This window comes from Odocoileus virginianus, chromosome 15, assembly GCF_023699985.2.
Source record: "Odocoileus virginianus isolate 20LAN1187 ecotype Illinois chromosome 15, Ovbor_1.2, whole genome shotgun sequence".
In the NCBI taxonomy this organism is placed as follows: domain Eukaryota; kingdom Metazoa; phylum Chordata; class Mammalia; order Artiodactyla; family Cervidae; genus Odocoileus; species Odocoileus virginianus.
Genome location: NC_069688.1, coordinates 27,128,047 through 27,141,223, shown reverse-complemented (window position 1 = coordinate 27,141,223; position 13,177 = coordinate 27,128,047). Strand labels below are relative to the sequence as shown.

At 38.9% G+C, this 13,177-nt stretch overlaps 1 non-coding gene across 1 annotated transcript; it reads left to right on the top strand.

Moving 5' to 3' along the window:
• The first annotated feature begins 4,813 nt into the window (after positions 1-4,813).
• On the top strand, positions 4,814-4,885 carry TRNAC-GCA (transfer RNA cysteine (anticodon GCA)). The gene has a single exon. It is a non-coding gene; the product is annotated as a tRNA-Cys (tRNA).
• The last annotated feature ends 8,292 nt before the right edge of the window (positions 4,886-13,177 follow it).

The window sequence follows — 13,177 nt, the reverse complement described above, 5'->3', positions numbered from 1 at the left end:
AAAGATTTGTACCAACTTTAGAGAGTGTATTTGTTATGATCTGATGTGAAAACTGTGTGTAAGGAGGAAACTGCCTCGGGCTGGGGGCTTGAGCGGTGTATGGGCTCCTGACAGAAAGTGCAAAGGCCCAGACAGTCCCTCTCAGAATATCATGAGGCTGCCTCCCAGGAAGACCTAAGGATGGTTTCAGTGTGAATCCTCAAAGCCCAAAAGGACAGACATGGTGAATTGCAACCACTAGTGTGAAGTGGAGCAGCTTCTCTCATGGGTAGTTCTAGAGAGAACATTCCAGGGTCGGAAGAACTGGGATTTATTTATTTATTTTGGTTAGATTTGTTTCCTTTATTTAGGCAGTCTGAAATAATTTCTATAAAGAGGATACAAAAATGAGTGAATTGCTTAACCAATCACTTTAGAGTGGTCCAAAGGGACCCAGGTTTAGTGATGAAGTAGAGCACAGAGACAGTTTTAACAGAAGCTTCAAGTTCCTCAAGCCCGAGAAGCCAGGGCTCCCTCCTCCCCTCTAGGCACAGAAACTCACTCCTTGCATTGTTGGTCCTCAGGCCAACGACTGCCTCTCCACTGTCCCTGAAGCACTAGGGGAAGAACTGACCTTTTCCTGGAATATTGCTTTCATTCATTCTTTCATTCACTTTACTCTGGGAGTCAGACATACATGAGTTCAGTTTCTGACTTTGCTACTTAATAACTTTGGGACCAAGAAACTGTGTTTCTTGCATTCTCTGAGTTCAAAGAGTGTCCAAATCATAGCACTATTGTGAAGATTCCAGGAGAATTTCATGTAAAGCGTGAAATCTTCACTTAGAACACAGTAAATATCAGTTTAAAAATATTATTATGTACCTAAATATGAACCACAGTACTAACTCAGCCTTGTGGATCCACACTAAAGATTACTAAGAAGTTGTGCATCTTTCAAGGAGAGCAGATAAGCAAAGTGGTTAATCATAACATTATGGAAGAAATCTAAGCTTAATAGCTAGATCTTTAACCCTGAGATCGTCAGTCTGGCCTGGCTTACTGCTTAATTCCCATAATTTCAAGCAGTGACTAGCCATCATTATACAGATAATACTCAATAAGCACTTTTTAAAAGATAAATGCATGAATAAATTGTTGCCTGAGTTATTGGACAAATGTAATATAAAGAAATGTACATACTAGCATGGACACACCAATAAAGGATCAATTCATTCTTCAGGGCAAGTGAGGTTAAAACACTGAGTTTTGTTTGGGAAAAGGAGATTAAAAGGAAAAACCTCTTGTTCATTGGTTAAAAATATGGGTTGAAATAGTGCAATTTGCAACAACAGGGATGGATCTAGAGATTGTCATACTGAGTGAAGTAAGTCAGACAGAGAAGAGAAATATCATATGGCATCCCTTAAAATGCAGAATCTAAAAAGAAATGATAAAAATAAACTTATTTACAAAACAGAAACAGACTCACAGACTTAGCGAATGAACTTATGGTTACCAAGGAAGAAGAATGGGGGGAAAGGATAGTTAGGGAATTTTGGATGAACATGTACACACTGTTATATTTAAAATGGATAACCAACAAGGCCCTAACGTATAGCACAGGGAACTCTGTTCAATGTAATGTGGCAACCTGGATGGAAGAGGTGTTTGGGGGAGAATGGATACATGCATATGTATGGCTGAGACTCTTTGCTGTCCACCTGAAGCTATTACAACAAATCAAATACAAAATAAAAAGTTAAAAATATATATTGGTTGGGAAGAGAAATATTTCTCAGGTAGGCCTTTAAGCTTGAGTAGAAAATGTCCAGGCTGTTCAAATAAGGTAGGATATTTGAATGTGAAGATATTATAGGATCAGAAGTTTAAAGGTAAGAAAGTGAAATGGCATTTTAGAGGATTCAATGAAACATAGGCATTTGGGGCAAAGATGGAAAAAAAAGAGGAGGCAGAACAGATTTTAAACATACTGTGAGGTGCAGCTGTGGATTCTAAGGTATTTGGACTTCATCCTGTAAGCAATGGGGAACTATCAATACTTTGTAAGAAAGGGAGATACATCTTAGGTGCTTTTGTATCTAAAAGTTTCTGACTTCCACCATGGAGGTTTGCCCCTGCCAATTCTGTATCCTAAATGAAAAGACTGTTATTTATCCTGTCTGTATAAGTCCTGCTGCAGGCATCTGTATGTGAGGCGATTTTCCATTTTATCTCATACCATCTAATGCCATCAGCTTTGAAGTAAGCATGCTTTCTTTCAAGTTGCTCAGTATGCTTAATTCCATGGTTACCTGATAAAGTACTCAATGTTGTAAAGTTTAGAGCTTATGTCTTAACATTATAGATAAATCAAAAGAAGAGAAATCATAGTTTTGGATTGGAGTTCATCAAGAAAAGGTTTCTCCAAGAGTCAAGGTTTAGGTACTGAATATAATGCAGTGGAGCCATTTTATACACATTATTAAATAGAAAAAAATATGTATCTGAGAAGAAAATCCAATTTAAAGACTTCAGAGATCTGATATCTCCTTAAAATAGTGCCGGCTACAATACACTCTTTCACTGAAGAAATATTTATTTGCCTCATGAATCTTGGCCCTGTGAGGGAAAATGGCAGTTGCTGAAATATAATTTAGGGCTGTGGAAAAAAGTGAGTTGACGAAAAATTGGGATCTTAGGGAAAAGAATGTAGAGATCTTAGGGAAAATAATACAAAGAACAAAGTCAGATGTCCAGGATTTTGAACTAATTGCCCATGTTGGAAAACAGGAGTATAAAATTATCCTTCAGAATTTTCGAAGTAAAACTTGATCTTGTGTTTAATACACAAAGCCCCCTTGGCCCTAACACATCTTTCCTATATCCGCATTTACAGGACAAGAGAGTTCAAGCTGTTTATGACAGGAATGTCTACCTTTGGGCTTTTTAAACCAGGTTCAAACCAATCCCAATCTCTTTCTTAGGTCTTAAAATAAGATCAAACAGTGCAAAATTCCCTGACTAGTATTTAAGCCCAGTTGCCTCTGTCCAGATGCCTCTTATAATCCAGTCAGGCAGAACACCTCACCCTGCTGTTCCTGCTGCTTTTCTGTGTCCTTTGATTGTAAGTAATTATCTCCAGCTGTCCTTGCACCCAGGCCTCCTTTAACTCCTCAGTGTCTGGCCTTAGAGACAGTCATGCTGTAGGAAACAGGCTCTGGAGTACCGTGGCATGAAATGCTCAAGCACCGGATGTGAAGATAAAGAGATGTTGGCATCTAGATCATACTGTGTCTTGAGAATCTTCCCCAAGGTCCATAAGTCCTCTGCATGGACTAAGTCAGGAGTAAGAAGGGACATTCCTGAGGAAGTCTTCCAAATTCAAGTCCAATATTCCTTCTCAGATTATGTGCCTAAGTCCATCTACCTTTACATTAATAAAAAGAAAAAAAAAAAAACACTCAAGGAATCTTTTCTTTCCCCTTGACAATCTCCCCTTGATTCTTTTGAAAAATTACCATCTATAGATTGTGAACCACTACTTGAGGCTGAAGTACTCTCATCTTTCGTTGAGAGGCAAAAAGATACAACATAGGAACAGTGTTATAGGATCATTTGTTCCTTGTCCATAGTAACAAATGGGTAGATTTGTTTGCATATATACCTAGGGCTTCCTGGTGGCTCAGTTGCTAAAGAATCTGCCTACAATGCAGAAACCAGGGTTCGATCCCTTAGTAGGAAGATCCTCTGGAGAAGGAAATGGCTACCCATTCCAGTATTCTTGTCTTGGAAATCCCATGGACAGAGGAGCCTAGACGGCCTCATTCCATGTGGCTGCAAGAGTCAGACGCGATTTAGTGACTAAACCACTAACCATGCTTAGGAGAAAAGTGAAAATCTCATGTTTCCAAATTGTTGCACTTGAAATTATCTGTCCAAGTCAACAGATGCCTGATTTTTCAACTTTCCTTTTTATTTACTTTTTAGTTTTTATTTTATGTCTCCTGGGTCTTCATTGCCATGCAACTTTCTCTATTTGTAATGAGCAAGGGCTATTCTTCATTGTGGTGCATGGGCTTCTTATTGAGGCAGTTTGTCTTGTTGTGAAGCACAGGTTCTAGGCACACAGGCTTCGGTAGTTACGACACATGGGCTTAATTGCTTTAGAGCATGTGGTATCTTCCTGGCCTAGTGATCAAATCCTTGTTCCCTGCATTGGCAGGTGGATTCTTATCCACGGTACCACCAGGAACGTCCTGATTTTTCAACTTTAAATTAAAGAAATTTGAAAGAATTTGATGAGAGTTCTTGGCTATAAATATTTAACACTTGATAGGCAGAGTGCTTTGGGAAAAAACCCTTGACCTGAGGGACTTGATGGGTGTCCTAGGAAATTTATTGTGCCCTGTGCTCCTTCTGGATAGAGACTTATGGCAGGAGGAGGAAAAAAAAGACATTTTTACCAAATCTAGATTACTTAATATGTAGTAGAGTTATCAACTATAACTGACTGTTCACAAGTTTACATTCTACGCTTTTCAATTCAAACACATGACTAAGAAATTGGGTTTAAGAATAAAAGTTCCTTTTTGGCATCAGGTGCTACAAGATTTCCCATCTGAATCTCACAATAGATACCAAATTTCGTCTCTCTAGATTTACACAAGTAAGTACACAGTTGTGCTTCAAATGGGGAATAACTCTTGAATAAGAAAGGTATCGTACAGAGGAAGATTCTTGGCAGGTTGGATTCAGATGTATTCTCTGACACCAAGTGGCAAGATTAAACAGGAATTATCACAGAGTTGATAATTTAGAGTTGATAAGGGCTTCCCTGGTGGCTCAGTGGTTAAAGCGTCTGCCTGCAATGCAGGAGACCTAGGTTCGATCCCTGGGTCGGGAAGATCCCCTGGAGAAGGAAATGGCAACCCACTCCAGTATTCTTGCCTGGAGAATCCCATGGACGGAGGAGCCGGTGGGCTACAGTCCATGGGGTCGCAAAGAGTCGGACACGACTGAGCAACTTAACTTAAGGTCACAGTAATGTCTCCCCAGTGACTCAGCGGTAAAGAATCTGCCTGCAATGCAGAAGCTTCAGGAGATGCAGGTTCGATACCTGGCTGGGGAAGATTCCCTGGAGGAGGAGGAAGAATCCCCAGTGGAAGATTATCCAGTTATTCCACTTATGGCAACCCACTCCAGTATTCTTGCCTGGAGAATCCCATGGATTTAGGAGCCTGTCAGGCTGCAGTCTATAGGGTCGCAAAGGGTTGAACACAACTGAAGTGACTTAGCATGTATGCACACAAGTTCATGGTATTGACTTTAGCAAGGATCAGAAGACCTGAATTCAGAGGACTCTCCATCACTGCCTGTGGGAGAGATGGCTGGTACCATTTTTTGAAATGCAGGCTGGAAATCTGTAACAAAAATCCTTAAAAATTATCCAGCTATTCCATTCTAGGAGTTTGTCCCATGGAAATATTTAATCACGCCTGCAACAAAGCATATAAAAAAGTATATACAAAAGTATTCTTTGAGAGTTACAATACTCAGTGTTACAACAACAATGTAAGCATACAACAATGTAGAATGGATCAAATAAATAGTGGTGCATTTTTGAAGTTATAATAGTGAGTTGCCAATAAACATCATCATGGAGAAGTATATTTATAACATGAAGAAATATTAACATTATATTTTAATGGAAGGTCAAATCATGAAGAAGTGTGCAGTATGATTCCAATATAAGAAATTATGTCTGTACTTAGGTTACCAGCCTAATGACTAAAGGTGCTGGCTCTAATTTCAGCTGGCCCTGGTGTTGCTTACCTCCACCGCTGAGGTTGATGACCTTGGGAAAGCTGGTTCGACGCTTCAGGTTCAGGTTTCTCATTGGTAAATGGAGATAAGAATAGCACGTACCCTCCCCAGTATTTATCAAGGCCAAGTGGACTTGGACTACCTAGGTAACTCAGATGGTCAAGAATCTGCCTGCAATGTTGAAGACCCGGGTTCTATCTCTGGGTCAGGAAGATCTCCTGGAGTGGGAAATGGCAACTCATTCCAGTATTCTTGCCTGAAGAATTCCATAGACAGAGGAGCCTGGTGAACTACAATCCATGGGGTCACAAAGAGTCAGACCCGACAAGCGACTGACACACAAGTGGACTTAATCCAAGTGAAATACTTAGGAAAGATCTGGTTCATAAAAGGATTCAATAAAGTTATTATTATAATTATTATTTATATCATTATCTATACTTTTACATTATATATGAGAAACATTAGGAAAGTAGGTAAAAATTAATTTTTCCTTTGTGTATCTTTAAAATTTTCTACAACTGGCCTGTTTTTATTTTGAAATCTCACACACACACACACACAAATACATGTATGATAAATGTTATTTGTAAGGAGAAAAACCTGAATGTGAATCATGGTATATCTTTCTGAAATCAGTTTGTCTGATTTTCAGCAAAGATTTGATCTCTTTCAGCTTCAGTCTCTTATCCACAAAAGGAGACTAGTTATAAACCACTTTCCAGAATTGCTGTGACAGCAGAGGAGTCTCTGTTTATCTTTTTAGTTATAATTTCTTAGTTTCTATGATCTAGGTTAAGTGCTTTACACATATTTTCCTGTGAAATCCTCACCCAAAGCTGGAAAACACACACAATAAGGATAAGTACCCCTTATCGTTATATTCAAATAAGAACTGAAATTTTAAAGAAACATGTCAATAAAACCAGTTTATCCAAGTATATACTGAAATTAGAGATCAGTCTGGATGTAAAACCCTTATTTTTATGAAGACATTCTTCTGAGTTTGATCTTCCTTAGTCACTGGGACATTAACTCAGTAGTTAATTTTAAGGTAATAGAATATAGTTTCCAGATTCAGAACCGTATTTCACCTGTAATGGAGAAAATGTTTCTGTCCATGGGTTCTCCTGTAATGTACTTTTCTCAGCAATGTAAGGTACAGAAATATGTTTCTACTGTATATCAAAGGGAACCCGTTCATTCAGATCATGGTCCATGCTGCCCATCACAGAGTAACAGCTGTCCATATTTTATCCCACATGCTGCTCCCATTGAAAAACTATAGCCAGTAGTCCCAACATATTTGTGTATCAGTCCCCAATAATAAGGGTAATAAGTGAGACTGTGTGATAACCTCGTATCAGTTACTAGGGGCAGATGGAAGTCATTACTCTAAGTTACCAGGTTCCCCATATCTTGTGGATAAGGTAGATTCTCTCTGGTCTTTATTAGGAGTGGATTTCTTTAATTTACATTGCCTGGGAAAATGTATTCAAGAAGGTTATATTTATGTATCTGAAAAAGGCCTTTTAAAACATGAAAATTAGCTGCAGGGTTAATGAGGAAACTTCCAGTGGCTCAGAAAGGCCATGTGGTGTCACAGAGAGAAGTTTCAAGGGAAAGTCACGGTTTAGTCCTAAGGCCTACATCTGATATATTGTGTCTGCTTGGACAAGTCACTTAACTTACCATTGACTCTTTCTCCAGCTGTAATAATACTCTTACTTCAAAGCTCAGAGGCGTGTTTCAAAGATCCTTACTAAACACAGACTAGAATTTTATTACTTCTTGGAAAGAGCTTTTTAGCACCTTCAAAGATAAGGTTGAAAACAACCTTAATACAGAAGTGATTGTGGTGATGGCATTCTACATCACATCTCATCTACCATCTTATATTACGGAAAAACTTTAAGTCCAATTAGATCATACTGCTCTTTTAGAGACTGCTCATGATTAACTCAACTTCAAGTGTTTCTCTGGATAAAAAAACAAACAAAAAAAGAAAAGAAAAGGAAACTCCTATGTGGGTTTTTGCCAGTCTCTGTTCACAGAAGCATTTTTGTAGAAATGCTAGAGGTTTTATTAACTTATATTTAGGATGTGTGATAATAACAACTAAAAAAAAAATAGTAGTGCTATTTATACTATTCCTACAGTCTCCTGGAATTAAAGCACAGCATATAATTCCTGCAGTAGGTGTTACCTTTGGCATTCAATAGAAAAAACGTGTTGAAATTCTAAAGTGTTATGTAAGTGTTGATTATTAGTAGCAGTACACCATGAGAGAAAATTTAAAAGCCAGGACTCGAGGTATTTTTCACTTTCTTTTTTGCTCACATTTAGATTTTCATGAAAACATAAGATTTTGTACTTTCCCCTTCATAATGATTCCTTTTTCTTTACAAGTGAAAACTAGATGGCCGTCTTAATACTTTTAACATCGGTTTTATTGGTGACAGAGAAGCACATAATATGTTCTCAGTGACTATAAAAATCAAACATCAAAAATCACATGCAACATGCTACTTCATGTGTAAAACTTGAAGGTATTAGATGGATTGAAAGACACCAGGTACAAAAGAACATATATTGTATGTTTCCATTTATGTGAAATTTCAAGAATAGAAAAAGTCATAAATACAGAAAGTAGATAGTAGTTGCTAGCATTTGAAAGTATATGGGAAGAATGGAATAACTTTTAAGTATACAAGGTTTCTTCTTAATGTGATAAAAATGATTTGGAATTAGTGATGATATTAGCATCAGTTCAGTTTAGTTCAGTTGGTCAGTTATGTCCAACGCTTTGCGACCCCATGGACTTCTTTTGCAACCCCATTGAGTTGGTGGTGCCATTCAACCATCTCATCCTCTGCTGTGCCCTTCCCCTCCCACCTTCAATCTTTCCCAGAATCAGGGTCTTTTCCAATGTGTCAATTCTTCATATCAAGTGGCCAAAGTATTGGAGCTTCAGTTCCAGCATCAGTCCTTTCAGTGAATATTCAGGACTGATTTCCTTTAGGATTGACTGATTTGATCTCCTTGCCATCCAAAGGACTCTCAAGAATCTTCTCCAACACCACAATTCAAAAGCATCAATTTTTTGGCACTCTGCCTTCGTTATGGTCCAACTCTCACATCCATATACGACTGCTGGAAAAACCATAGCTTTGACTAGACAGATCTTTGTCTGCAAAGTAATGTCTCTGCTGTTTGACATGCTCTCTACATTGGCCATAGCTTTTCTTTCAAGGAGCAAGCATCTTTTAATTTCATGGCTGCAGTCACCTTTTACAGTGATTTTGGAGCCCAAGAAAATAAAGTCTCTCACTGTTTCCATTGTTTCATTGTTTTCACTGTTTCCCTGTTTTCACTGTTTCCCTCTATTTGTCATGAAGTGATGCAACCAGATGCCATGATCTTAATTTTTTGAATGCTGGGTTTTAAGCCAACTTTTCCCCTCTCTTCTTTCACTTTCATCAAGAGGCTCTTTAGTTTCTCTTCGCTTTCTGCCATAAGGGTGGTGTCATCTGCATACATGAGGTTACTGATATTTCTCCCTGAAATCTTGATTCTAGCTTGTGCTTCATCCAGCTTGGCATTTCACATGATGTATTCTGCATATAAGTTAAATAAGCAAGGTGACAATATACAGCCTTAATGTACCCCTTTCCTGGTTTTGAACCGACCCATTATTCCATGTCCGGTTCTAACTGTTGCTTCTTGACCTGCATACAGATTTCTCAGGAGGTAGGTAAGTGGTCCAATATTCCCATCTCTTCAGGAATTTTCCACAGCTTGTTGTGATCCACACAGCCAAAGGCTTCAACGTAGTCAATCAAACAGAAGTAGATGTTTTTCTGGAATTATCTTGCTTTTTCTATGATCCAAAGGATGTTGGCAATTTAAAACCACTGAATTGTACACTGTAAAATAGTTAATTTTATGGTATCTCAATAAAAAATTATATACAGTGAGAAATGGATAAAAATTTATTTATTTAATTTTAGGTCTGCTAGATCTGGTAGGGTCAAGAAAGTATTTTTTGATCTTTAAAATAATACTTTGTTGTTGCAGAAATTATATTATAGTCCTATATACCTTTAGCAAAGAACCGTTATCTTTTGTGAACACTGTTGTTATACTTGATTTTTTTCTACTGAAAAGTCCACTCACACATACCCTATACGATTTCATATTCCTTATGGTGATTTAGGGAAACTGAAACTTGGGTTTCAGTTCACTTCTCCATGAGATATGCCCTGTACTATGGGACTTGATAGAAACAGTCTGGAGCTCATGGGTGTTACTCAGATTAGGGCAGAAATTACTATATACTCACCAAATGCTGTGTCTGTCACAGCCTGAATCCAACCCAAAGGCAAAAGCAATACAATAATTTGAATAGGGGACATTTATTGTAAAGAATTATTAAATTATGATAGAGAAGTGACTGTAATGGTGTGAAGAGATATAATGATTACATCATTATAAAGATGTAATGGACATCCTAGGGCTGAAGGAGAAAGTCCAAGGAAGGATCATCTTAGAATTCCAAGCCTGGGCTTCAGAATTCATCAGGGCTGTGTGGCTGCAGTCAACTGGATGTCAGAGACATCCACTAGTTTGCCCAGGTCAGAGCTGGTTCAGTTACAGACAAACAGGAAAAAATGCTCTAGGGTACAGAGGACCTGGGGCTTCCCTGGTAGCTCAGATGGTAAAGAATCCACCTGCAGTGCAGGAGACCTGGGTTTGATCCCTGGACTGGAAAGATCCCCTGGAGAAAGGAATGGCTACCCACTCCAATATTCTTGCCTGGAGAATCCCGTGGACAGAGGAACCTGGTAGGCTATAGTCCATGGGGTTTCTAAGAGTTGGACAGGACTGAGCAACTAACACACAGAGGCCCATTGGCAGGAGTTCAGAGAGATTTGGGTGTGATGCCAGTGAAGCCTGGAGTGTGTGGCACTCACTGGAGGAGGGATGCTGATGGGTCATCGGTCTTATGCTGAAGTAGCAAGATTGTTGAGGGACTGCATGGTCTAGGTGGGCAACTGAGACACAGCACTGCTGGATGTCACCAAACACAGCACCAAGGGACTGTATATAAGGGGCGAGGGAAAGCAAAGCTCATTAAACCAGACCAGGAAGAGGAGCTCCCTTCCCCTTTGAAGCAACACCTATTGACAAAGCTTTGCAGAGAGCTCACTGTGCAGAAGAAATGTTTAAGGAGTCTGTTTCAACATTGCAGAGCAGGACCCAACGTGACAACATGGAGGTGAAAGTCAGTCAACTGATGGCTGGTGCACTGCTTCTTTTCCCTCTTTCACATACAGTGTAGCCGTATTACTTGATGAAAGTCAAAGAGGAGAGTGAAAAAGCTGGCTTAAAGCTCAACATTCAGAAAACTAAGATCATGGCATCTGGTCCCATCATGTCATGGGAAATAGATGGGGAAATAGTGGAAACAGTGACAGATTTTATTTGGGGGGGCCCCAAATCACTGCAGATGGTGACTGCAGCCATGAAATAAAAAGATGCTTGCTCCTTGGAAGAAAAGCTATGACCAACCTAGACATCATATTAAAAAGCAGAGACATTACTTTGCTAACAAAGGTCCATCTAGTCAAGGCTATGGTTTTTCCAGTAGTCGTGTATGGAAGTGATAGCTGGAATATAAAGAAAGCTGAGTGCTGAAGAATTGATGCTTTTGAACTGTGGTATTGGAGAAGACTCTTGAGAGTCCCTTGGACTGCAAGGAGATCCAACCAGTCCATCCTAAAGGAAATCAGTCCTGAATATTCATTGAAAGGACTGATGCTGAAGCTGAAACTCCAATACTTTGGCCACTTGATATGAAGAACTGACTCATTGGAAAAGACCCTGATTCTGGGAAAGATTGAAGGCAGGAGGGGAAGGGGACAACAGAGGATGAGATGGTTGGATGGCATCACCAACTCAATGGACATGAGTTTGGATAAATTCTGGGAGTTGGTGATGGACAGGGAGGCCTAGCATGCTATGATTCATGGGGTTGCAAAGAGTCAGACATGACTGAGTGATTGAACTGAACTGAACTGTAGCCATTTTTATCAGCTCCTGCTGCAGTTAAGTGAGGTGACTGATGTAAATTCATAACCATTAAGATGTACATAGAAGTGATAGTGATCTACCTCTAGATCTTGCCCTTACAAATCAGGTTTGTTTATAAAACAGCCAACCATAAAACTGGGACCAAAGAACTCTAACTTCTCAGAGGGTAGCAGATCCACAAGGTGGGAATATCCTGGATTCCTAAGTCATCCTTTGGAGGAAAGACCCTGGGAGAATCACCTGATCAAGATCATTGACAATGAAGCTGTTGTGTGAATTAAAAGCAAATTTTGACGTTGTTCAGCTATCAGAATTTTGCAGTTGGTAGCGATTGTATTTTTTGACTAATTGGAAAATGGGTCATTTTTGAAGTTGGGTGCTACCATTAACAATAATCTAAAATATGCAACAATGGCTCAGTGGTCAGACAGTGGGCAATGAGGAATGAGGTGTCAGAAGCTGGGAAGCTGGCATTCTATGTGATGCAATGGTAAAATATTTGAAAAACTGTGCCTGCAATAATTTGGAAGATTGACCAATCTATTTTAGTTGAAATATAGGCTTATAAGGAGAATATTATGTTGAGAAGAAACAGTTTTCTAATGTGTTGGTTTATTTGGTTGCCTTTAGCAAAATATTAGAAGAGTTGAGTTCAAAAAGGAACTGGGAAATTTGCGAGCAACAATGACAAGGAGAAGAAGGTGATCATAAATGTGGGGCTTTTTGTTTGAAAAGTCTGTTTCTAGACCTCAAATAATAATGTGTAAGATAGTGGTTCTGAAAGACAGAGTCTTATTAATGCTCATCCTTCTGGCAAATGATTTCTACATATGCTTTTTTTTTTTTTTTTTTCAGATTGTCTCAAGGTAGCCACTAGTAAGTTCTGACAGAGAGGAGAGGAAGGAGGCAGAGAGAAAAAATATGGATTAAAAAGCAGAAATTTGAGGCATGCTTGAAAGTTATATACAGGAAAGAACTTCAGGTATGATTGGACACAATTAACTGACCAGAAGAAAATAAATCAGTAAACTATCAAGGAAACAGGCTGAGAATGCATCTCACCTTTTGAAGAAAACATATATTTAAATATTCTCTTCAGAGGCAGCCATAAAAAATGATGGCCTCAAGGCTAAAGCTCTTTGAGGATAGAGTCAGAGGTCACAGAGAATGATGGACAAAGGAATTTCTTCCAGAAAACATACTGAGAGTCTATTGAAAGATTATCCCTGCTACAAGGGTAGAAGATCTTAATATTGTCTATCCAATAGACTTTCAGAAT